The sequence below is a fragment of the Mauremys reevesii genome, linkage group 20, assembly GCF_016161935.1.
Source record: "Mauremys reevesii isolate NIE-2019 linkage group 20, ASM1616193v1, whole genome shotgun sequence".
In the NCBI taxonomy this organism is placed as follows: domain Eukaryota; kingdom Metazoa; phylum Chordata; order Testudines; family Geoemydidae; genus Mauremys; species Mauremys reevesii.
The window spans coordinates 15,585,657-15,612,175 of NC_052642.1; the positions used below are offsets into that span (position 1 = coordinate 15,585,657).

General features: G+C 45.2%; 1 protein-coding gene across 2 annotated transcripts in view; it reads left to right on the forward strand.

Moving 5' to 3' along the window:
- LYRM9 (LYR motif containing 9) overlaps positions 1-26,519 on the forward strand; it is a 75,545-nt gene that overhangs the window by 41,263 nt on the left and 7,763 nt on the right. The window lies entirely within an intron of this gene.

Sequence of the window (26,519 nt, forward strand, 5' to 3'; positions counted from 1 at the left end):
AGACAGCACACCATTCCTGAGGCACGATGGGCATCTGTCCACGTGATTAACTGTTGGTATGGTAACAAACCCTGATTAGTGAACTGTGCAAGTTAAAATCCCTCTTAAGAGGCTAAAGACTTATATGTACAATACTACTGCTTATAAGCATTTCCTCCATGAATAGGCATACCCTTTGCTCAAGACAGAGTGGGTGAAATTCATCCATAGTGTAACTCCACCAAAACTAGAGCTTACACCAGGGATGGTTTTGACTCAGTGGGATTATTGCTTGGATTGAGGGCACAGGACAAGGAGATGTTATGTTGCAGGTGGTGTGATGTGAGATGGTAAATTGCACTTGATGCTGCCGTAAGGATGATGCAGATTGGGAAGGGGAATTACAAGGATGAACTATAGATATTAGGACATCCTACAAGTACCATCAAGATTAGCCAAAGGATTATGTACATATACTTAGTACTGAGAGGAACATATTGTGACAGTCTGTACCTTTATGTTCATTCTTTTTACAAGACTATGATAAATTTTGTTCAAAGTATGCCTTGTGAGGTATCATTAGAAAACTCATAATCTTCTGAACAATATTGTCCTGGTAAAATATGCGTGGCAACATTGTATGTAAAATTATAAGATTCTACTATATGTCATTGCTGAAATATGTTCTAAGTTTAGAAAAGCAAGCACAGACCAGTTCCTCAGAGACAAAAGGCAAACTGACACTTCAGCCAGGTGTCAATATAATCAATGGACTATCACCTGGTTACGCGGCCATTCTTTGGCAGGAAGAAGGGTGTGAGTGAGAAATGTACATCTTGGCAATGGAACAGCTGGGAGTTCCTGTCCAACAGACTTTTGGTCGCTTGAACCCCAGATGGAGAGGATTCTCAAAGAAGGGAAATGCTATAAGGAAAGGGAACACACTCCCTACATCACCTCTCTGCTCCCTTTCTCTCTGCCCATGACATCCACAACTCCTGAAGGATACGAAAAGGAGTATTGGACTGGGGAAGGGGTCCTGACTAAAAGGCATCCAGGCAGCCAGTAAGATTGGAAAAGAACATGTGGTGAGAGAAGCCCCGTTTGCTTTAAGTTCACTTAGCTTGTTAAGTCAGGCATTAGTTTGCATTTTACCTTTTATTTCTTTGTAACCAATTCTGACTTTTATGCCTCATTACTTGTAATCACTTAAAATCTATCTTTCTGTAGTTAATAAACTTGTTTTATTGTTTTAGCTAAGCCAGTGTGTTTGGATTGAAATATTTGGGGAACTCCATTTGAGATAACCACGTTTGTGCATATTATTCTCTATTAATGAAATGAAGAATTTTATCTGAGCTTGTATTGTCCAGGAGGCTCCTGGGCAGTACAAGACGCACATTTTGCGGGGAAAGTCTGGGACTGGGAATTGGCTGGTGTCGCTCTGCAGTATAATTCAAAGGTGGCAGGCTGGCTGGCGGAAGGTAATTTACATGCTGAAGACTAGCAGGCCTGGAGTGGTTGCTGGGGGTAATTTACATGCTGAAGACTAGCAGGCCTGGAGTGGTTGCTCTCACAGCAAAGCTGTGTAAAAGGCAGATTGGAGAACTGAGGGGACACAGCTGTCCAACAGACCAGATTGTACCCAGGCTAATTTCACGCATACCACACTGGATCAAAGAAATGAGCAGTGGAAAATCCCTGTTATACCATGAGATCCATTCCCTACTAATGCAAGTAGAGTCTTCCTCTAAAGGGTGTCAAAATACTAAGGGGAAGACTCTGGGGTTATTAGCACTTTGGGCAAATAATTTCTCCATTCCCCTTAAAGTCAAAGTGGGCCATGATCTCTTTCTTACCTTTTCCCTGGCGTTCCCCCATCTCTTTCCCTTCCCTAGGTGACTTCCCTACCCTTGGTCCTTCCATTCTATCTCAGCATTTTTTTCAGAGGAGCCACCTCTAAGCCAAGGGGTACGTACCCTGTTTTGAATGAGGTATCTTTACCTGTTGTCCTGTTATTGAAAAAGAGGTAAACCAGGTGGGTACAATCACAATGTGCCTGTCTTGAGTGCGACTAGAAGAAACTTCCACCTGCTTCAGTCCTCCTTGTCCATGGCCACAAAGTGTGAAAACAACCCAGGTGGCAAAAGACTGACTACGAACCATGATTAATAATGGACTGGAGTGAACAATATGAGTGAATTCATCACCAGGTCTCTGTTAGCAACAGCAGATTCTGAGCTCATAAGGGCTGTCACGTTTGCCTACACAGATGCAGTGTACAGACTTCCTTTCTATATCATAAGCATAAAGGGTTACAAACCTGCCATAACCTTTGCAGGTCATCTTAAAGTGTAACATATGGTGCTTTCAAACACGTTTGATTATTAAAAGTGCTACATAAAGCTGAATTCTAGCCTCTCATAAAATACCTGGAGCAAGGAGCTTCAGGTTACCCATGTGTTCATGCTCCACAGCCATCTACTCTTACGTGCATTAACTTTTACGCTGCTGTCATAGACTCTAAACTTTCAGCAACTGAATTTTTCCTCAAGAGCTGTCAGTGAAAGAGGTTTTTACAACTAACTCTGACTGCAGTCAGTGAAATGGCATTGCGGGTTTCTTCGCTTCTGTTTCCCGAGGATTAATCCAGTAAATTATTATTATTAAATGCTGAAAACCTGCATTTAAATAATATGAGTTGTGACACACACTGACAAAATCCAGGAAATGAAAAGTTAAGGCAGACAACTCTCTTATCTCCCCAGGCACAGCACTGGGATGGGTTGAGGAGGGACACAGGCTTAGAGCTAACTTGGTTTTCCTTTATTTTCTTGGTATCTTTTAAGTTTCAAACTGTCACAGGCTATTGGGTAAATATTCATGCAGGCAGGCTGTAAAAGTTAAGATTATTAAGGCCGTCTTGTCCTCGTGGCTTAGCACATAAACTTTGATATTAAGGAGGTTTTTTTTTTATTCCTCCATTTCCCCCTTTTTTTCTTCTCCTTCAAAGACCCCAGCCTATCGACTCCACTTGTGGGTGACTTCATGGCTTGGGCTTCTCACTTTAATGGTTACAATCTGGAAACACCCCTGGACATCAGGAAACCTCAGATTTGGATCTAGATCCAGATCTGAACCATTCAGCTCAGTCCCCCACGAAGAGCAGAGACAGGACTCAGTTGTATTGAGTACAAAGGGGGAGTCTTTATTTTGGCTGCTGGACACTGACAAACCCAGTGGTTCTTTTTGTATCTCTTGCTACCAGACTTACTACCACCACCTGTCAGGTCCATTGAGACAAATTTGGGGCTCTGGTACATCATGTTTGCTGAGGCTCCGCCCTCTCCCAATCCAGCGGCGTATTATTGCCTAGGCCAACAAGGCTTAGGCCTAGGGTGGCAAATTTGCAGGGGCGGCAAATTTATAATAGCAGCATTTTTGTAATCGCGGCATCAGGGACGCCGCAGTTCTACCAATCATAGCGCGTATTGAAACCACCAATGACGGCACGGCGCCACTTAGTAAACATGCTCGCGAGAATCCTAAACGTTAATAATATGACCGGAAGGAAGAAATTAAGCGGTTCTCACTTTTGGATCCATGCGCAGTCCCGCGCTATAAGCGAAACCGCACTATTCAGACGCGCGTTCAAGTGAGGGTCTGCTGTACTTGTAATTTTATTTATAATAAAACTTGTAAATGTTGAATTATTTTCATGATATTGAGATTCATTTTAGTTCAAACGAATTTGTAAAAAAACCAAAACTGGTTCATATGGGGGCCGGGGACAGCAATTATTTCAGGGCCTAGGGGTGCCAAAATCATTCATCCGCCACTGGACATATCACCCCAGTTAGAGACACTGGGGTGGTGGGGGACAAACTCAGGGCCCTGGTACAAGTGTCCCTCTCCCCCCCCCCCATTAGCCCTACCACCTGTCTGCCCCACACATAGGCTCTCCTTGCCTGCATGAAGCAGTCAGACAGAGCCTTGAAGACTGCACTGCAGTGTTAAGCGCTGCATATAAGTAGCTTCACACAAGAAGCCATGTCCAGTGCACAAGACATTTTATTGGTCCTACAAAACCCAGGATTAATGCATATTCCTGAGTGCCATCATAGAATCATAGAATATCAGGGTTGGAAGGGACCTCAGGAGGTCAACCCCCTGCTCAAAGCCATCTACTGGCACCTAATCTATTAACTAGGAGGCTTTCAGTTACTACAGCTCCAGTATAGAAACTTAGGCAGAGGTGTGATGGGAGGACCTCATAAACAGCGTAAAAGAAGCATCAATGAGCCCAGGGCAGTAAAGAAATGGAGACCACCAAGATGGCATACCATGGGGTTTCCACCACATGCCATCCGTCTAAGTTCCTCAGGAGATGTGGGGTTGATACTGCTGCATGGCTGACTCTCAGTAGGTATGGTGGTGTGGGGGCATTGTTACATGAGACTCCTGCTCTTTTTCTACTATTCTTTTATCCTCCAGGTTGTTTTTAAACCTACATGCACTGATCCGACACCTTACTTAGAGCATGCCTTCTCGAGGCCGTGCTGTAGAGCGTGTTACTTTATAACTGCCTGCTGTGCCCAGATGACCTGAGTTTATAAACTTGTGAAGCAGGTCCCTATTTTAAATGAGCAAAAAAACAAAGTGCACATCTGTTTCCCTATTTGATGTAGCTCAACCGGGCAGCTTAAGGAATGTGAAAAGCTGGCTTCCTGGTAGATCAAATTTAGTGCATAATTTTGCAAGAGATCATTTATACATAGATCACTTATTCTATTACTGCCTTTGTGTGCCCAAGAGGGCCCAAAAGAAATAGATTTCTTGTCCATTTGAACAAACCGATTATGCCATAATGAAGCATTCTTGGAATATGCCATTTTAATTGTGGAATTATGATCCATGAGAGAGCACTTGCCAGGTACCATTAATCACTAGACTGGTTGCGGTATTCCCCAGGAGAGACACTGAAGCTCAGTTACGTAAGAGGGGATATATAATGGTACAGTAAATTCTAATTGAAGCCATTGAGTTTTCCGGTAACTTTGTCCTGTAGGGTCTGGTTAACACCCTGCCTTTGGGTAAAAGAAAGAAGATGCAGATGGAAGATGGAAATGTGTGTTTTACATGGTTACTGTGGAGGACAAGGTTCTTACTGCAAGGAAAGATGTGATCAGCACTCCTGTTCTAATCTCAGCTTTGATACTGACTCACTCAGTGACCTTGGACAAGTCACTTCACCTCTTTGTGCCTCAGTTTCCATGTCTATAAAATGTGACTAGTAATTCTTGCCAACTTCCCACAGAGCATGGTAAGAATAGTCAATGTTTGCAAAGTGCTCTGAAGTTGTACGTGCTAAATCTTGTTTGCATTAACAACTAGAGGAGCTACGCCTCTACCCCGATAGCACGTGACCCGATATAACATGAATTCGGATATAATGTGGTAAAGCAGCGGGAGCCCTGGGCCCTTTAAAGCGCCACCCGAGTCCTGCTGCTTTACCGCATTATAGCCGAATTCGTATAACGTGGTAAAGCAGCGGGAGCCCCAGACCCTTTAAATCCCCACCTGAGCCCCGCTGCCAGAGCTCTGGCGGTGATTTAAAGGGCTCGGGGCTCTGGCCACTGCGGGGAGGCCCAGACCCTTTAAATCCCCACCTGAGCCCTGCTGCCAGAGCTCCAGCGGTGATTTAAAGGGCCCGGGGCTCCCCACAGCGGCTCCCGAGGACTGCGTTATTTCAGGGTAGAGGTGTATTTGCCATTAAACATTGAGAAATTTATTTTGGGTTTTAAATTTTAAAAAAAAAGTCACTTGCAGCTAGAGAGGCTGGATTCTATACATACAGTCCAGACAGAGGCTGGATTCTACTCCTGGAGTAACATACATGTCCGGGGGGCAGAATCTGACCCGTATGTCATTTAAAGTTGGAGACAGAGCGCGTGAGCAATTTCATTGTTTGGATTCTGGCCCATTAGGAGAGGTTAATAGGGGACCTATGCTTTGCCTCATTGATTTTTTTAAAGTTATATTTTACATCATCTTTATATTGTATCTGCCCAAATATTGGGGGCCTCATTCGGCTCCCATTTAAATCAATGGGAATTACACCATGGTTTAGTGGCGGCAGAATTGGGTCCTGGGTTTCTAGCTTAAAGGGAGCAGGACTAACACAAAATAAGTGTTAAGGAAGTACCACAGGATCCACTTCTCTGTTGGCAGAACAGAGCATGTGGCCCATGGACATCTGCAGTGGTGGAATGTCTGTTGGAATCAGAGCAATGAGGCACTGAAGGTGACTGATCAATATATTGTCTGCAGAGAGGAATACAGAGAGCTAAAGCCTTTTTTGTGATTATATTAAACTGAAAATACCCCTTTAGTGCAAACTAGTCCTGTCACTATGTTTTATCAGCTCCTTATCATTTACATCAGTGCCATTTATCTAACTAGTAGCCACTGGCAATTAGAAATGGGTGATGGTAACAAAGGAACCCCCAACTTCTTTTGCCATGAGGGGAATTTCATTTTAATAGAATGCCTTTAGAATGTACCTAAGTTCTCGATATTCCACAGATCATTAAGTACTGCCCTGCCAGATGTCACATGTCACTTTGACAGAGTGTGCAGTGGCATTACCTCTGTGTTAAGTTTTGTGAACACTTTGAGGATTCAGAAGAAAACTTCTGAGGGCCATTAAGGACATAGATAGCATCAAAGTTAAAAGGAGTGAGAGAAACTAGACGAGGTCTCAGACACCAGGTTTCAAACCGAAGGTCTCAGACCTCTTGCCACTACTTGGGAAGAATCCTTGCCCGGAGCCAGGCATCTGCAGTGATCTGTCAGCTGCAGCTCTTCTGTGGGGCAGCCGGTAGCTCCTGACACGTTGGGCTTCCTTCGGGGGTTCCCGTTGTGGCAGAGCTCTGACCTTGCTCCCGTGGGTCCTGCGCTTCTAGGTGGTTTATGCTTAGCCTCAGTGGCTCACTGTGACCCTCCACGTAGCCCTTCTCTCTCTAGGGCCAGGGTTACAGTCTACTGAGCCCTTTTCATCATAGGCCTGCAAGGAGGTTGGTGAGAGAACTCCCACAGTCTCTGTTCAGCCTCCTGTCCTGACAGGGACCTGACTTCCCCTTCCAGGAGATGTTCCTGTAGTGGTGGGTTGGGGGGAACCCGGGCCCGCCCTCTACTCCGGGTTCCAGCCCAGGGACCCTAATGGTAGCAGTTGTTGGCAGCCAACCTTTCACTGCCAGAGTTGCTACATTTCCCTGGGCCACTTCCCCACAGCTCTCCTGCTTCTCCCTTCTTCACCCTTACCTTAGGGCTCCTTTAACGATGGTTTGAGGATGTCTTCAGTAACCAGCCCTTCAGCCGCACTTCCTCTCCTCTGGTTCCCTGACTTCCCTGCCTGACTGGAGTGAGCCCTTTTTATAGTATCAGCAGGGCCTTAATTAGAGTCAGGTGGTCACATTAACTGAATGGCCTCACCTGACGCTTTGCAGGTTAATTAGAGTCAGGTGTTCTCATTAGCCTGGAGCAGCCCCTGCTCTGGTCAGTCAGGGAACAGAAAACTGTTAATCCAGTGGCCAGTATATCTGCCTTCTGCTATTCTGCTGTACCCAACTGGCCTGGGTCCATCACACCGTCCATAGGAGCATCCTTCTCGCTGACTCTGGTGAGCTCTTCTGCTCAGCTTCTCCTCAGAAGCTTCCTGTCTCTGTGATCTCCCTTCTGGGCCAACACTTTAGCAAGCTCATTAGCTGCCAGTCAACCAACCACCTAGGGATTTAGTTACTTCCAGGTGAGTTGGAGTCAATTCCTTCTCCCTTACAGGGGCTTGTCCTTGGTGGGCTGGTCCCTGACTCCCCTTCAAAGGGTAGCACCTGTGACGCAGACAGAATCCAGGGCTACTTTATGCTGTGCATAACACATCGATTTAGATGGGAGCTAAACTCTCCCCTCCTGCCCCCGATGCCCATCCCTGTCTTACAGTCAAAGCCTAACACACAGACAGTAAAGGGCTGATTCTGAGTTCCCTTTGCACCCTCTTGCATTATCAAGGCTCCATATTTAGCAAGGCCGTTAAATGTTACGCAGTTACTATTCTATTGAGCCCAATGACTTGGGTTTGATCAAAGTAGAAGTTGCATTTGGCTAACGCATCCCTTCCAGAAAGGCATCCAGACTTGATCTGAAGAGTTCAAGAAATGGATAATCCACCACTTTCCTTATTAATTTGCTCCAGTGATTAAATCGCCCTCACTGTTAAAAATTTGCGCCTAATTTCTAATCTGAATTGAACTGGTTTCAGCTTCCAGCCGGAGAGACCTGTTCTGCCTTTCTCTGCTAGATTAAAAAGCCTTTTAATATGTGGTATTTTCTCCCTTGGACAGTCCGTATACACTGTGATCTTCTCTTTGATCATCTAAACAAATTGAGCTCTAAATTTCTTACTAGAATGGCATTTTCTCCTTCCCTTGAATCATTTGAGGCTCTTTTCTGCCTCCTCTCCAAGTTTTTCAACATCCTGTTTTAAAATTCCGGTATCTGTCTCACCAACGTTGTATCCAGAGGTGAAATCATCTCCCTACTGCCCTGTTAGTACATCCAAGGGTCGCATTCATCCTTTCTGCCCACAGCATCATGCTGGGAGCTCGGGTTTAGATGTTTGTTCACTATGTCCCCAAATCCTTTACAGTCACTGCTTTCCAGGCTACAGCCCCCCACCCATTATGTAGGAATCGGCTACATTCCTTGTTCCTGAGGCATAAGTCCACATTTGGCTGTATTAGAAGGCATTTTGTTTGAATGGGCCCTGGTTACCATGCAATCCCGATTGCCCTGTCCTCCTCGCCTCATTTGCAAATTGTAATCAGCAGAGATTTTATATTTACTATGGATCATTTATGGAAACGTTGAACAGCATTAGCCCTAGTACCAGCCCCGGGGGAACCTCACTAAAAACATCCCCAATCAATGATGATTTGCTGTTGACAACGACTTCCTGAGATCTGCCGGTTAACCAGTTCTTAATCCATTGAGTGTGTGGTCTATGGATAACGAATAATGCAGATTTTATATTGAGCCTCAAAACGGTCATGTCACTGCACCCTGGCATTTGACATTGCTTCTCTACCTCAGGCTCGAAGCTGAGCAGAAAGCAGGGGGGAGAATAAAAATAGAAGAGAACAGAACAAGAATGTCTGGCATCATCATACAGGCAATACAACATTATGGAGCATATTTAGAAAGGACCAAATCCACCATAATGACAGGCCACAGCTTGTCACAAATGATCACATCAAAATCCTAATAAAAGCTCAGCATGCGGGAGAGACGCGTTTATTAAAATGTGACTTCAGCATTGTACGTGCTCACCCATACACCAGGAAGGGTGTATCTACAGGGCAGGCAGCTGCCTGGAGCAGCAAAATATTTGGGGCAGCGAAACATTCAGTAGCTCTGTAAGCGACAGACATTTGCTGGTTTGCCTAGGGCAGCAGGACCAGAGAGCTGGCTCTGAACGTAGTACGTGATTCACTCTCCTGTGACCTAGTAAGGGATGCAGAAAATGTGTCACAATATGACGACCACAGAGGGAGGCAGGTATTCATGGAAATAGAAAGAAAACCTGATTCTCTTCTCTGTTGCAGTGGTGTGAATTCGGAGTAACTCTACTGCAGCGAGTTACACAAGTGCTTCATTTATGTGAGATCAGAGTGAGGTCACAATAGGTCTTTCCCATGAAATATGCAGGTGAAGAATGACACACCTAACTATTAAGACACAAGAGAGTGAGCATTCTCTTGGGTAACAATAATACACTCAGGCATCGTGCCAGAAGCTGAACCTAGATGCTTTATAGCTAGAGACGTTTCAGTGACACTTCCAATTTCAGCAGAACCTTGTTCATTCTCATTTTGTTCAGCTGATCATTCCCACCCGCCCAAAACGCCTAGCAGTCTCACTTTGCGTAAATCCCAGTTTGCCGCCTGTCACAGAGTGTGGGGGCGTCAGGGCCCTGCACCCCCCACTTCCTGCGATTCCAGCCAGCCAGTAAAACAGGTTTATTAGATGACAGGAACACTGTCCCAAGCAGGGCTTGTAGGTTCAACCAGGACCCCTCAGCCAGGTCCCTCGAGGACAAGGATCTTAGACCCCAGACTTGGGGTTCCTGCCTCTTCCCAGCCAGCCCAAAACTGAAACCAAAAAAACCCTCCAGCAGGCTCTCTCCCCCCCCCCACTTTGTCCAGTTTCCCAGGCAAAGGGGGTCGACTCGCCCCACCCCCCTTCCTGGCTCAGGTACCATCCCTCACCTAAAGTCATCCCCTGCTCTCCCATCCCCCGTGCAGACAGTCTCAGGAAAACTAAAGGACATTCCCAGGTCAGTCCACCCCGCTTCCTACTGCATCACTCAGCCCTTATTCCTGCACACAGTCCAGTGAAGGTTGCAGAATCGAGCTCTCGCTATTTAGCAGGAAGTGTTCTAGCGAGGTTTCGTGTGAGACGGTCTTCCCTTACAAAGTCTATTGCAGTATATTTAGAGCTACGTTTTTCAAAAAGGACAAGGGATTTTGGGTTCCCAGTGGGAGGCACCATAAAAGGAACCGGTGGTCGGAAGAGCCGAGCACCCAGCCTCTGAAAATCAGGCCTGCTGAAGGTGTCAAGTTGGACACTCATCACAGGTCATTTTTGAAGAGGTAGGGAGTGCTACACTGTCATGTGGGTAATTGTACTGCTGGGAATACTTTGAAGTATCACCCTAATTAAAACTAATCTACTCGTGTCCCAATCAATAAACTCTATGCATTTTGTCCCCTCCCTTTCCTTTATTCATATTTTTCTTATCACATTTGTTTGCTCTCTTGCTCATTTGCAAAATCCAATGAGCGTCTCCCAGTCATTTTTGTGGATCCGTGAAGGCTAAGCTTAGTAACAGCCAAGGAGTCAGAGGTTGGTTTTTTTCCCCCTTCCTTATTAACAGGAAGCAGCAAATTGATTGTCAAATGCTGCATCTGAACAACTCATCAAAATAAAACGCTCACATGCTTGGCAAATACTCTCATCTGACTGGCTATCAGCGGCAAGCTAATCATTTATTATTATAGCTCTCCAGAGTTGGATGATTATATGTAGCTTTAGGATTTAATAGACAGCCATGTCTCTATGTTGTAAGCATTGCCTGAAACACTGTGTTTGATGCATTATATCCCTAGTGACAGCTGACAGGTCAAAAAGTAGAACTAAACAGCTGTGTTGTACCCCTTGGATAATGGAAATCACAAAGCACAGGACGTTTTTAACCCTTTAGCTATATGAAAGGAAGGTAGGGAACCGGTTCATGTAGAAGGCATCAGTCTCTGTATAAATCGTACATGCTTTTCCCCTGTAACGACTGGATAGTGTCTACAACTCACTTGCCATTGCATTTAATCAACCCTATTGACTTCCCTGTGGGATTTCTATTATCTTTCTATTTAAAAAGAAAATTCTGTGAATGCATTGTACTTGAAAGACAGCAGACTGGCAGCTCTGGAGACTGAAGTCTGTTCATCTGTGGAGCAGATACTGCGCAAGAAGCAAAGAGGAAGCTTCCCCCACCATCACCTCTCAATCCAGATTTGGAGAGACCCCGACATTCAATGTCTGAGCTATGTTTGTTAGTTTGAACTGGGCACATAAGTCACATGCTACATCTTTGTTCCCTGACTGGATGAACACAACCCTTAGTCATGTTTCTGGTCACATTCTTGTGATTATGAGTTCAACATTTGCTTTTCTGGGAATATGCTCTAAGGTCTGCTTAAAATTTGCTATTTCTGCAAGAGCTCCTGCCAATAAACGAGGATACTGGAATCATCTTGGAAAGCTACACAAGGAGGCTGTGGACACAGGCAAAGCAAATTCACAACATATCGCAGCAGAACATTTTGGGAGGTGTTCTCCACCCCTTAGTCAAGGATGAATAGATAAACCACTGGATTAAAAAGCAGAAATGGAAGTAAAATATTGAAGGATAAGGCTCTGTAATGAAAATCCCTAACCATTTTGTCCAACTGTTCTAGTTTACGAGACAAAGACCCCCAAAGCCTGCCTGAAGTATTAGCAAGATCATGTTCTACTCTTTGAGATACGCCAGAAGCCTCAACAACTCACAGCTAGTACCCCACAAAAGCACCGACCGGCTCAATCTCCCCTGGCACAGAATTTAGAGTGAGAAGCAACTCACCATCCAGTTCTCTCCCAACTCCATTGGATTAGCCCTGAAGACGCTGGCTGTATCTGACCCCAGCATCTCCCATACAGAAAAGACAGCTGGGCTCTTTAATGGAGCGTGGTCTGCTTAAACCCCAGGCTCTGTTGTGTATGCTCACACTTGCTTGTGAAGCGGGCAGTGACAGTGCAGGTCACCCCAGCAGAGAGCCTCATTGTCAGGCTATGGAAAGGGAGCTTAGTGCACCATTGAGAAGGGAGTCTAGAAAGGATGAGCCAAAGATTAAAGTCCTAGCCCAGGTGGTGGGAGACCCAGGTTCGATTCTTGTTTGATCCTGGGCAAGTCAGTCCTTCTTCTATAAAATGGAGGTATTAGCACTTTGCTACCTCCCTGGGGTGTCGTGAGGATACATACAGTAAAGGTTATGAGGTGCCCAGATACTAAAGCAATAGGGGGTCATATGGATACCTTAGTCAGAACCCTGAAGAACCAATATTGGGACACAGAGCAGTAATGAGGATCCATTGCTATTTGCAGTGTGTGGAGAGAAAAAAAAAAGTTGATAAGCAACTGGAATCAGCGAGGGATTATAAAGCACTCGCTGACCCTTTTTACCAGCCCTTCCAGTCCCCGGAGCTCAGATGCTCAGGCTATTTGACTCCAGTTAGCCTAGAGGGAGTGAGAATCTAACTGTCAAACGATAGGGATTGGCTTGAAAACCAGTCACAGCAGCAGAGAGAAATAAATCTGAGGAGCAGCAAGATGCATTTGAGAGCAGTGGCATGGTGTCATATCAGCATCACTGGTTCGGCGATACACTGAGGTCAGTTGACAAGCTTGCTAATGCAGAGTGCAAGATTAATTGGCTTTGGTCAGCCCGGGCTTCACTATCTGAATATCTTATCAGTAACGTAAATGATTATGCCATGCAGAGAAATACCACAATAGTCTCCGTGTCTCCTTTTATACTCGTCTCTTTTTAAACAAGCCTTTATCTAAATGCAAATGTGATTTCAGCTTTCTGATTAGGACATTATACAGTCATCCATTGCAGAAAAGCACAATTAGGGGATTATTTTATTTCTGACTCAACAGTTCTTTGTTTAGAAAGTTCGTTTGTGGTGCTGTGTGTGATACTTAAGTGATCAGAAGCAGATTTGCATTATGAGAACGAGGATTGCAGCCAAAATTTTCTGAGGGGTTTTTAGCAAAAGAAAAAAATAATCTGAGCAGATAAAAATGGCAACATTTGTGGGATTTTTAGAGGGGATTTTTTTTTTTAAGAACAAAAAGCAGCAACTCAAATTTTTACGATGCTTCATTGTCCTTATATTGCAAATGTAGGGAGAAATTCTCAGTTACACCAATGCAACTCCATTGACATAATGGAGTGACTGAATGAAGAATTTAGCCCTAAGACATATTAGGGGCTACTTATTTAGGCAAGTTGAGGAATCATATTAAAAGGTTTGGGAGACGTCCAGAAGGTTTTGACCCAATACTGAATTGTAACTAAATTAGTACTAAAGTCACTGGTGGTTTTGCGTGGCCTCTGGCAGCTTACCAAGAACCCGGAGGAGGGAGGGAAACCGAGGCAGTGGTAGGGTCCAGCGCTGGATTAGGTGTGACCCGTTGCAGCACCCCTCTATAGCCTATGCCCTTGGGTTGCATATTTCATGGTAGGAACTTACAGCACTTCACAGACGTTAATCGTCACAATTCCCTCGTGCAATAGGTAAGTAGTATTACCCTCATTTTACAGGTGGAAAAACGGTGGCACAGAAAGATGAAGTGATTTTCTCAAAGTCATAGTACCTGAGTAGCAAATTCAGTGGCCCTTGATCAAGCAAATCTCCCACAGATGCCAACGAGAATAAAACTCAATTAAGTACAGGAAAATTTGGCCCCGAGTCAGGAACAGAACCCAGAGTTCTGACTCCAATCCCCTGTGCTAACTATGAGACACCGCTGCCTCTGTAGGGGCGACAAAGGTCTGAAGACAATTAAAAGGTCTGAATTCTCTCGGATACACAAGTCTTGTGTCACGCGTGGTATGTGTTACCAGGTACGGTGTGACAACACGCAGGCCAACATCTGTTATTGCTGATTAACTGATCTGTTATGGCGCACAACAGCTGCCAGAGGCAGTTAGTAGCCTGTAAAAAGAGCCCCAAAGTTACAGTGCTGCACACAATCTGCTGATGACGTTACAAATCCCTGGAAATGAGCTGCTCTGAAAAACGGAGTTTCAAGCCAGCCCGGGGACGGTGCAAAATCCCAGGCTTTCGTTATGGCTGATGGCAGAGGGGACTAGAGACATTTTTTCCCTTGCAGTATGGGGTCCTGGTATGTAAAAGGCTGAGAACTAGGATGTCGTCCTTTATCTTTTCCCCCCCAGGATCTCTGCAGCAGCATTATATCTCCATTGATCGCTTGCCTCATTCCATATTCGTCTATTTATGCCATTCTAGTATCCTGCTCTCTCCAGTGGCTGAGTGTCTTTCTGCTGAGGCTGCCCTATGCATTCCCAACACATGAGGGATCTTTGCTTTTGTGACAGGAAATCTATTGCAGCACTTAGGTTTAATTAGAACACAATGACAGCTGATGAGTTTACACATCAGAGCCTAGAAACAACTCAACAAATTGGCCCTAGTCCCATAGCGCATTATGAGATCTGCCTTGGACTGCGAGGTTTTATTGCATTTTGTGGAACTATGAAAGATACAGGGCCAGATCCTCAAGGGGCGTGAATAGGTGAGGTCAATGGAGCTCCACGGATGCTCACCAGCTGAGGATCTGGCCCCAAAAGAGCACATGGCATGCATTCTCACTCAGACTATTCAATCTATGGAAGTTCAGGAGAATTTAAAGACTGTGGGAGCAAACAGACCCTATATGGATTTTTTTACTCTGTCAGAGAGCTGAGTGGGAGAGCTGCGTGGGACTAGTTCAAGTTGCAGAGATGACGCTTAGCCTCCGCTCCTATTTGTCACCTCGCACTGTGTGTGGCGTAATAAGTCACAATCTCTTATGTGAATGAGACTGCCCACTCCACCATCTTCAACGCGCAAGATTGGTTTTAACCGATAAACTGTTAGGGCTCAAGCGCGCAGCAAGTCTTCCCCCCAGTTGACGTGACGAGTAGGTTGACCAGATGTCCTGATTTTATAGGGACAGTCCCAATATTTGGGCCTTTTTCTTTTATATGGGCTCCTATCACCCCCCACCCCCCATCCCAATTTTTCACACTTGCTGTCTGGTCACCCTAGTGATGAGGGAGTTTCAGCATATCATAGATACAGATTTTTTAAAATCATCATTTAAAACAAAGATGAGCCTGAGAGGTAGCATCCGAATTCAGATCAAACCGAGAGCTGGGGAAATCTTATGCTTTGGGCCCATCTTTATTGTTTGCAGTGACACACCCACCCACCAGGCAAAGGTAAACGCTTCCCTGTAAAGAGCAAGTGAGGGGTCTGATAGAGGAGGAGGAAGTTAACCAGAGGTTCATCTATGTTCAGTAGGGAAGCACCAATGCATGTATTGTTTTCAAAGCGACGTTCCCCTCCCCTCCTCCCACCCCAGTCATTTGATTTCTTTAGTATTTTAAGAAGCTGCACTAACTGGAGACAGAGTTTTTGCAGACTAAAGACATTATTCTTTCACTGCCTAGTTCACCTTTCTGATTTAATTGTATAGCAATGGTATGTGAACTACACCATCCCGGCATGACCCCTAGGAGGCATTGTGCCTCGGACATGCACTTTTAAGGCACTGTTCTCTCCCCTCCCTCTCTCCCCCCCCTGCCCCGAGCAAAGGAGGATTAATTTGCTGCTGGCCTGTACTAGCAGCAAGTTATGACACTTCCCGGGTTGGCTCAGTGGTTCTGGCCAAGTATCGTAATGAAGAGCTAAGTGTCCAGCTGTTCCCAGCGTACCCGCTCTGCAGGAGTAAGCAAGTGAATCCAATCCCAAGGTCTGAGTGTCCCATGCAGGGGCTTGAGATGGGTTCAGGTTCCCCTGTGGCCAAGTCACCGTCTACCTCTTAGTGTTCTAAAACGACAGCCCAGTTTCATGACATCCATTACAAATAGTCATTTTGACTAAATGCTATAGGGCTAAAATACCAGGGAAATGGATACTAAAATACTATGTGCTGTTCCTTCTAGTACCTCTATGGTCTGATTTTGAGAGGTGATGAGCACCTGCAACCTCACTGAGCACTTCATCTCTGTGCGTCTCTGTTCCCCGCCTGTACGATGGGGATAACAGCACTGCCCTAGGCGAGGCGAGGATAAATACTTGAAAGGTTGTGAGGTGCTCAGATCTAGTATGGTAATGAGGCCAGAGAAGTACCCAAGAGAGCTAGATTTAAAGTCAAGGGGAGCTGGAGCTGCTCAGCACCTCTGATTACTATGCCATTATCTCCAGTAATTGGATGCGACTCCAGTGGATGGTAGGCTTTAGATTAGAAAACTGTCCTGCCTAGTCATGCTTTAATCTGCTGGCAGAAGAAAACATCCTGACAGTCATTGGGATGTGACATGACTTACTTCCGCCAAGCTTTGCAGAAGGGTTTCTTGCCTGGCCTCTGTAACTGCAGCTAGGCAGGCATTCTCATCAAACAGAGAAGAAAATGAATTGAGCAGGACACCTGTAAGACAGAGACGCTTACGGTGCCAGGCAGAAAGCGAATAGCCACACTTTAGAGACAGGCATATTCTTCCCCTGCCTAATTCTGTATAATAAAAAAATCTTAAGACTGAAAAACGAAAAGGCAGAGTTTAGCAGGTTATTGTACTTTTTGTCCTCTAGTTATCAGGTGAAAGTCCAGATTTTGATCCAGAATGTAAAGGCCCAAAGTTCTCAATACTTATGAAATAAATCAACATTGACATTCGTGCCTGTTTCATGATGTATCCAAATAAAATAAAATTAAGAACGTGAATCATTTAAACATCATTCGGGAGAATTTGCCCAAGCCTTTTGGGTTACATTCACAGCTTACACATGGAAAAGTCTGAAACACAAAACAAAACAAAAAACCCATGAAAGAGATTCTTCCTGGAAGGCTGCAACGTTTCCCTATGTTGTTTCTTAAAATCTAGGACTTTAAGACCACAAGAACCAAAACCAGAAAGAGACAACGCAGGCTACTCCCTAAAACAGTGAGGCCGACTCATCCTACTTTTCTGTAAACTATCCTTCTGCTGTTCTGCTGCTTGCATGCTTCCCTGCAGAGCCCTCTAGCTTGTTGTCAGGACCAGGAATCCTCTAAGCATTTAGAGTGATAGATCACAATTTTAATACCGTTTTCCAGACATCACCTTTCGCATGTCAAAATACACAGTATTTGATTGGTTTTCATTATTATTCAGTGCCCATTGAAAAGCAAGGGACGTGGTCAGTTTTCAACACAGGTGAAGTTCTTAAGCAGCTAAATTAGTCCAGTGAAGATATTTGGGATCAAGTTTCCAAACTCAAGCTGTACGTTTGCATGTCCCAAAAATACATGGCCACAGCTTTGCAAGTGTAACTTTGGGTGCCCACGTTTATGGATTCTAACACCTTAAAATTTCATAAGCAAGACAGGTTGATAGATCCCTTTCTATCTGATATGCACACGCCGCCAGTGCTGTCTGCACATACAATTCTGAAATCTGAGATCTTTTTTTGATTTGAGAACACACAAGACAAAGTGCACATGGCATGGATGCTTGGTGTGGGATTCACTTCAGATACAGAAAATGGTCCTCAGAGACAAGAAGACAGGCCCAGATCAAAACATTGGGACACTTTGGATCTGATCTTCGCAGTCTGCACCCCACGTCGACTAAAATTGGTATGCTCAAAATCTGGGCATGCAAACAGAGAGGTCAGGCTGAAACCGCTTCAAAAGATCATCTCTTGCTCCACATCTCTGGCTTTTTGTAACATTTTTTTTCCTTATGTAAATTCTATTGGGTTGAGAAATCTATGTTATTTCCGGGTCAATTTTTCAAAGCCCTCATCAGTGCCGATGGATGGCTTTTATTAAGCAAATATCAGAGCATGGAATTTGAAATGTCTCCTTCAAACACAAGACTGTAACAGTAGAGAGCCACTTATTACCTTCATGATGGAAGAATGGTTTTCTAATCAGCTGTGAACCCTAATGGAAATCATACTTTGGCTGTGAATAATTCCCAGGAGGGAAACTTGGCAGAAAAAAAACCCCTTAGCTCAACTTTCTTACTTTATCTGACTCAACACATCTACAATACTCAAAAGCAAGCACACCCCAGGTAGCACACAGTGCGATTCCACAGTAAACCACGGCCTATTTCAGACAACTCAAGGAAGATGTAGTAGCTGGAGGTGATTAACCAGTTATCACTGACCTGTACTGACCCCTCTTTATCATGCAAGTGTGGATCAGGGTCCAGGAAGAAGATAACTCTAGGAGAGGACCAGTGTTTCATACACAGGTGCTGAGTTTCCATTGTGCAGGGAGGGCGCTCGACTCCCGGCTCTGCCCCAGACCCCGCCCCCACTTCACACCTTCCCTCAAGGCCATACTCCGCCCTGCCCCTTCCCACCCCGCACCTCCTCTTCCTGTCTCTCCCCCGAGCAGGCCCCGTCTTCGCTCCTCCCTCCCCGCCCAGCCTCCTGCATGCCGCAAAACAGCTGATCGCAGTGGGTGGGAGGCGTGGGGAAGGAGGGGGAAGCGCTAATCGGCGGGGCCTGCCAGCGGGCAGGAGGCACTGAGGGGCGGGGGAGGTGCTGATAGGGGGCCTGCCGGGGGTTGCTCAGCACCCACCATTTTTTCCACAGACTTTCTTTTGACCTTGAACAAGTCACATCCGCTCTGCGCTTCCCTCCCCCAGCGGTAAAATGGGAGGTAACAATATTCCCTCTCACCCCTGTTGGCTGCCTTGTCTATTTAAAATGTATGTTTTGGGGGCAGGGAAAGTCTCCTATTGTGTGTTTGTCGAGTGCCTAGCATACGGGGGTCCTGGTCTTGGTGCTACTGTAATGCAAATAAAAAACCCCAGAAGAAAAGAGTCAATGGGAACCTCTTCATGGCAGGGACTGCATCTTCCTCCGAGTCATGCTGGCAGGAGGGCACAGTTACCTCCCCACAGGCTATGATGGTGTGAGCGGGTGTCTTGGGCCAGAGGAAGGAGCCAGTTTGACAGAGGACATCCCGGAGGGAAGCCCTAGGAACGGTTGAGATCAGGAGAGAAGTCCACAGTGCATTATCACTTTGAAGTTTATTAATAAAGACAAACTGCCGAGAAGGGATTGAGTTTAGGTGCCGAAGTCAGTGGAAAAACTCCCTTTGACTGCGACGAGCAGCGGACTGGGCCCTAACTCAGGATGCATGTGTTCGGTTGCTTTGGCTTCAGAATCAGAGCAAGGAATGGGTAAACGTGCTTACGTGCTTTCCTATTTTCTCAGCCTCCGTTCGTCCAGCCCCCTCTCCCTCCTGCTTTTAGACATTGCTTTTATATCACAGAAAGGCACCCAATGCTTAGGAAGGCAGAGAACAACTTGGCATAATCTGATTGCCTTACCTCCCCCCCCTCCACCCCCGCTGCTGGCTGAGATAAGAGAAAGTGTGTTCTAGCCCCTGAAGTGTGTTCCTCAAAGGTTTACAATGCTTATGAAATAAAATATATACTGGTGACTTAACGTTAATCATTTGTATGGTCAGCCTATGAGACAATAACCTGGTTAAAATCACTCCATTCAAATAGGCATCCTTTCCTTTTGGAAGCTTGGAACAGATTTTTTTCCTTATAAAGTGGGAGAAAGGCCAATCTTGGGGGTTTCTATAGTATCAGTCACGACTCACCCTTTCTGCAGCTCCTTAAAAAAAATATTTTTTATGAAACTTGCCTGTTGCTGTTGTTAGACAGGTGGCGAGCTATGTTGTGTGCGTGGTTAGTCTGCATAAGCACAAGTTTAGTACTGTCTCTCCCTGTCAATTCCATTCCTGCCCGTTTGTCTCCTCCACCTCGTCTCGTGACTTAGAGTGTAAACTTTTTGGGCCAGGGACATTCTTGTTATGTGTGTGCAGCACCTGGCACAATGGGGCGCTGATCCCTAACTGGAGCTAACAGGTGCTACTCCAGTACAAATATTACTATAAAACTTCAGGGCTCAGTTCTCTACCCATCTCCAGCAGATACAAAAATCTGCCCTATGGTGAACTGTCCCTTATTTAGATGGATGTGGCTTATTTTGAGTCTAATTACCTTATGTCCTATAGCAAGTCAATCCAGCATTTACTTTGTCCCATACTTCAGCAATTATCTTGCAGAAGATAAAATACACGATTTTGTACTACGTATGACTTTGTACCGTGAATACAACAATATTGCGGGATCCTGTCCTTCAAGAACAACTTTTATCCTGTATTTTTCCATACCTGGTCCTTTAATTGTCCCGACACAGAGATACCATAACTAAAAACTTCAGCGAGCCCTAAATCTTCAGTAGCATCGGCCTACAGATGTTTATGCTAGAAACGGTAAATATCATCAGTGGGTGTCAATCAACATAGCTCCTTTCATTGTATACCAACTGAGGATCTAGCCTATCCTCTACAACTAGCATCTGTTTACACCTAGCTTAATTTACTGAAGGTGTACGGCAGCCCCTTGCCCCCTTGAGCTGTGCATTGTAGGCATATATAACAAAGATTTTTCCCTCCTGGAAAAAGTTGACAATTTAAGTAAAAATGCAGAATAGAGATACTTAGGAAGAGAATTCAACCATTTATTGATGATATTGTGCTAGAGGTTTTACCTTGTTATGCTGCAAAATGCTTTTTGAAATGCTAAACTAGAGAAAAGCTGAACTCTATGACAAATGGAGAGGAAATTATACGCAATGGCACAGAAGATTTCTACTTGTTCTGTTCTCTTTTTATAATAGTTTTCATGTCATTGTCCATTATCTGTGTGGGTTTTATTTTAAACTGACATATTCCTGGCCTCATGCATTTGCAATGCTTTTTCCAATTAGCAGAGCATTTTGTGAATGGCAAGGACTATGTGTGTTTTTTGCAGCTAGGAGGGGTTCAGGGACTCCAAGGGGCGACCTTTTCAAGGCTAAAAGAAAGCAGTGTGAGGTCTGAATGAATATTTTATGAATGCTAAAGGTATTAGGACACTGTGTTTCCAGAACACAATGATCTGGGAGCAAACAATGGAGGATACCAGAGAACAGATTTCTAAATTTCTTTCAAAATACCAAACTGATCAAAACAGGCATGTGACTGGGTGTTCCACTAATGGAAAAAAATAACCTACAGAAATAGAAACCGTGGTCTCCATCAATTCAGAATGGCCCATATAATAAATTTAGCAGACTAATGGTTTATTGATGGGCTCTGCACCAATGTTGTTATGCTAATCAGATTCAGGCTGCTGGAGTAGCAACCATGTACACCAGGTCTGGACTTGGCCCAAACAAGATCCTGATTTGTGTGAGTGCACAAAAGCTCTTAAAGAGATACTCACTGTCAAAGGTCCAAAATGTAGGGGAGGAGTGTTGTGGAAAGGGAAAGGAAGGTTTCACAGGGCCTAAAATGAAGATAATTTATTTTATTTATTTTTTATTCCAGCACAGTGGTTCCCAAACTGGGGTTTGTGAACCCCTGGGGGTTTGCGAAATGTTACAGGGAGTTCTCAGGAAAAAAATTCCCTAATGGCGGACAGAGCTGTCCCTAGGGACCCCGCCGGGCAGCACGGGGCCAGCAGCACGGAGCCCCTGGACTTCCAAGAGCTGAGCAGATCAAAGCAACCGTATCTATCACACTGAGGAGATTTCAACTTCAAGATTCCTTATAAGAAATGGAAAGGGAGGTGGACATTTTTTGCTGTTTTTAAAATTAAATAGGCAGCTAATATTGTTTTTAAAATGATTATGAAGAACAAGTTTAAGCTTTGTTGTAACGTGCGTTGTTTGCCTGGACTGCTCAAGACCTGAATGCTTGTGTAGGAGGAACTCTTTGGGTTGGCTTCTTAAATACCTTCCTGCTGTGTCACATCTGATACTCCTTGATGAAACATAGGAGCCTTGTCTTATAACAGGCTTATTCAAAGTGATACAAGCTACGAAAGTGAGATCTTGGACGAGTGTTGCCGTTTCCATAATGTAATAAAAATACTCTAATGATAAATAAATAAATAATGATAAATAGTGTGCAATAAGCATGTCATAAAAACAAATTTTATATTTCCAAGGTCACTGCTTTTATAATTTATACTCAGGTAAAGGAGAAACTCCCTGGAAATATTAATTTTTAGCAGGGGGTTCACGAGACACAACATTTTAGTGAAAGGGGTTCACAGGTTGTTAAAGTTTGGGAACCACTGTTCTAGAGGAAAACAATTTCCTCAGTTAGGTATGTCCCTGCATGTCGCAAACCCAAAGGCAGCAGAACTATGCTAGTGCAGGCGAACCAGAAAATGATACTGACTGCTCTAGTTTTATTTTCTAAGAGACCACCCCACTGCAGGAAAGCACTTAAGCACATGCTTAAAGTTAAGCACATGCTTTATGTTTAAGTGCTTTTCTAAACAGGGAGACTTTCCTTAATTGCACCCTGAGGAAAAGGCAGAAAGCATCCGTAGATCATATGGTGGCACTTCGATTTCTCTTCTGGCATCGGTAATCTAAAATATTCTTAGTAATGCAAGTAAGGACTGTTTAAAAGTGATATGCTTGGTATCTTGAGGGTGCCCGTTTCTCTTCTAGTACACTCCGCAAACCAATCGAAAAACGCTCTCAACATGTTAGAAATATTGATCGCCACAAGATTGCACTGAAAGCGGGGACATAAATTGCACAGCACAGAACAGACTTGGCTCAAGAGTGACTCTCCTCAGTCCCCCTTTGATGATTCACTGAAGAATAAGAGCTTAATTTTGAAGGGGGAAAAAAATGGACTCAGGAACTTATCCTTGAAAGGTACAGTTTCTTGGCCTTTTTTTTAAATAATAGAAGTATTGGAGGAGAAAATTACATATAGGCTTGACTGACATTTCCTAGAGCATTAAAAACCAGTACCCATGAGGTACATCATGGCAAAATTGAAATCAAGGACAAAATTCCCATTTGAATCAATGGGATCAAGCTGCAGCCCTGAAAGTTTTCCCGAAGAACGTGATCCACAGAATGCCCCGTCTCTTTTATGTAGTTAGCTGTCAGGAATACATTTGCTTAACTTTGTCTCCCTCCGGAGCACTATTGGTTGAAATTCTAATCTTTCCCCATCCAAAGCCTGAGACAATGGACTTCGCGTGGGGTGCAAAGGTGGAGGGAGAATAGAAGGAATCCAGCCCCCTCCACTGACAACCAGAGTACAGGGGTACTCCAGCATGCAATCTGAGGTTGCCATTAGGGTCCATGACTTGTGGGACTAGCCATTGCTCACTGGAGGTCTCCTCACCCCGCCGTCTCTCTGCAGTTCACAGACCCATTGAAGACATCCCTGGGGCACTACTGCATAACTACGCCCCTGTGCTCCAATAGCATAGACCACGATGGAAGACGGCGCTGCAGTTTGCAAGGAGCTGCAGGGTTCTGTGTGACCTCCCCACATCTGAACTTTTCTGCCACCACCCCCCCCGTATTTTGTGCCTCTCCAGCTGGGACAGTTTCTACCCGTTTGCACAATGTGGGAGGTTTGTGGGGTGCTTCGGTGCTCATCCCCAATTCGTCCAAGAGAAAAGGCATTTCCTTTTCAAAGAAGAAATGAACAGCTTGACGAGGAGGTGTCTGAAGACGAAATATAATTCAGTAAAAGGAAAAATGAAGGTAAGCGAGTCTCAGGAATATATGTCCTGACAGGGAGTTCTTAGACCCCAATGGCAGTGGTGGAATCCCCATTACTTGGCATATTTAAAACCAGGTTGGACAGAAGACTAGAGAATATGGTGTTGGGACAATCCTGTACTGGCACCCAGAGGACGGATGAGATGCATCTAATTTAATCCTTTTCTCTGTACTCAATCTGTGCTTGAGGGTTCCATTTGCTTCTACACCAAACCCAAGATTTTAACTTTAGTAACAGAGCCTTTGACTCCATCAGACCTGTTTTCCATGCATAGGCTTCTGAAATATTTTAGCACTTTCTAAGGAATCTGCTCCAGAGCCCACTAAAATCAGTTGGTGTCTTCCCATTAATCCGAAGCCCACTGAAATTGAGTCCAGAATTCCTTCCATGCCCTCATTGGACCTTGACTTCCATTGCAGATCAATGCAGCTTTGGAGAACCTGCCCCATCATCACAAACAGCCTCAGCAAAATAAGAAGTGAAGGACTCTCTAAAGGAGACAATGTGGTTCAATGGATAAAGCACTGGCCTGGGACTCAGAAGATCTGAGTTATACTCCCAGAGCTGGGCCACTGGCTGGCATTAGGAGAGTCACTTAGTGGCCCCGTGCCTCAGTTTCCCCCCTATAAAATGGGGAGGATGATACTGACCTCCTTTGTAAAGTGCTTTAATATCTGAAAAGTGCTACAAAGCCCTGGGTGTCACTATTATTATGAAAGAACCCGTTATCACAACTAAGCTGGAAACTCCAGTCATTATAAAATATTGACAGAATCGTTTGTTATGGTTTGTTTTAGCTAGAGACTAATGTTTCTTTCTCTCTGGATACAAAGCTTGCATTTGATCAATTCAGAGCAACATTTTAGCTCCATACACTACAGCAGAGAGGGCTATTCAATAAACTAAACATTATTTCACTTAGAGACAATGGCAGTTGCAGTAGCTCTTTTTCCAATTAAATTCAACATTCCCTTTCTGCATTACCAGTCTGGATTGGTCTGAAGAGATTGGTACTTACATTACTGTCATATTTATTCTTTTTGACATGTGTTATGGGACTGTAATTTGATGAAATGAATCAAAATGTAGCTCTCGCACAAAAGCCAGCCCTGGAAGCCAATTATCCACCTATAATTCCTGTCAATACTTGTAGTTGAAGAGAATGGGGAAGTCTGCTCCATGGAACATGAGAGACAGGTTAGGAAAGAAAACGTTAAAGAGCTCACATTCAAGGATCTCCCCATTCTGACAATAAGACAAACTGCTGAGCTAATCCGGCCTGAGCTCACTTTCACCTGAGCTCAAGTGTGGCCTTCTCTCACCAGCCCGTGCCTGCCTACACTTGTCCACACCTTTGTGACAGATTGCCTACACATGGGGTTGTACAGGAAAGCCCCCCCGAAACTGAACCCAGTGCAAACTGCAGCTGCTCATTGTTAGTGATGTTTGATGCTGAGTGCGCAGGAGATGCTCTGGCTGCCAATGAATTTCTAGGAGGAATGTAAGGTATTGACCTTAACTTAAGGCCCTAAATCGCTTGGGACCAGGTTACCCAGAGACTGGCTTTCTCCCCATGCCACATAGCCAAGGAGATCAGCAGAAGTACCAATGGAGATACTGCCAGAGCCGTTTCCATGAGCTTGCAACACGCTCCCCACTAGGTCTATGCGGCAATCGCCAGGTGTGACTGCAACCCATGTGGACATCCTCAAGCTAGCTTTGATCTAGTTCAGGGGTGGCCAGCCTGAGCCTGAGAAGAAGCTAGAATTTACCAATGCACATTGCCAAAGAGCCACAGTAATACATCAGCAGCCCCCGCATCAGCTCCCTCACCCAGCTCCCAGTGCCTCCCGCCCACCTGCAGCGCCGCCGATCAGCACCTCCCGCTCCCTCCCGATCAGCTGATCGTGGCCTGCAGGAGACTCTGCGGGGCGGAGTGGGGAGTGGGGGCAGGGTCTGTGGCAGAGCCAGGGGTCGAGCAGCGAGCAGCCCCCGGCACATTGGAAAGTTGGCGCCTGTAGCTCCAGCCCCGGAGTCGGTGCCTGTACAAGGAGCCGCATAATAACTTCTGAAGAGCCGCATGTGGCTCCGGAGCCACAGGTTGGCCACCCCTGTGCTAGTTAGTTTAAACAACAATAGGAGTGAAGCTGTGGCAATGCAGGTGGTACAACCCCCTCCTCTGCCCACCCCCACCCCAGGGTTGCTGAGCTAAGGTGACTGTCTCTGTTGCAAGGAAACATTGTCCGATCTGTGTCGATATATCCAGCAAAAAGCGTATTAGGGGGGCGGTACCCCCCAAATGTCACTCCAGGGAGTAGCCCTCTGTACAGCAGCCTATGACCACTGGCGAGATTATGCCTCAGTGACCAGATTATGCCACCTCGCCTTGGGACGGGACAGGAGGCAGCAAACCAAAGGAGGGCCCCCAACACAGCTCTCACCCTCTGCCCGGGCCAGGAAAATCAAGGGTCGGTGCTGCGCGTTTAGT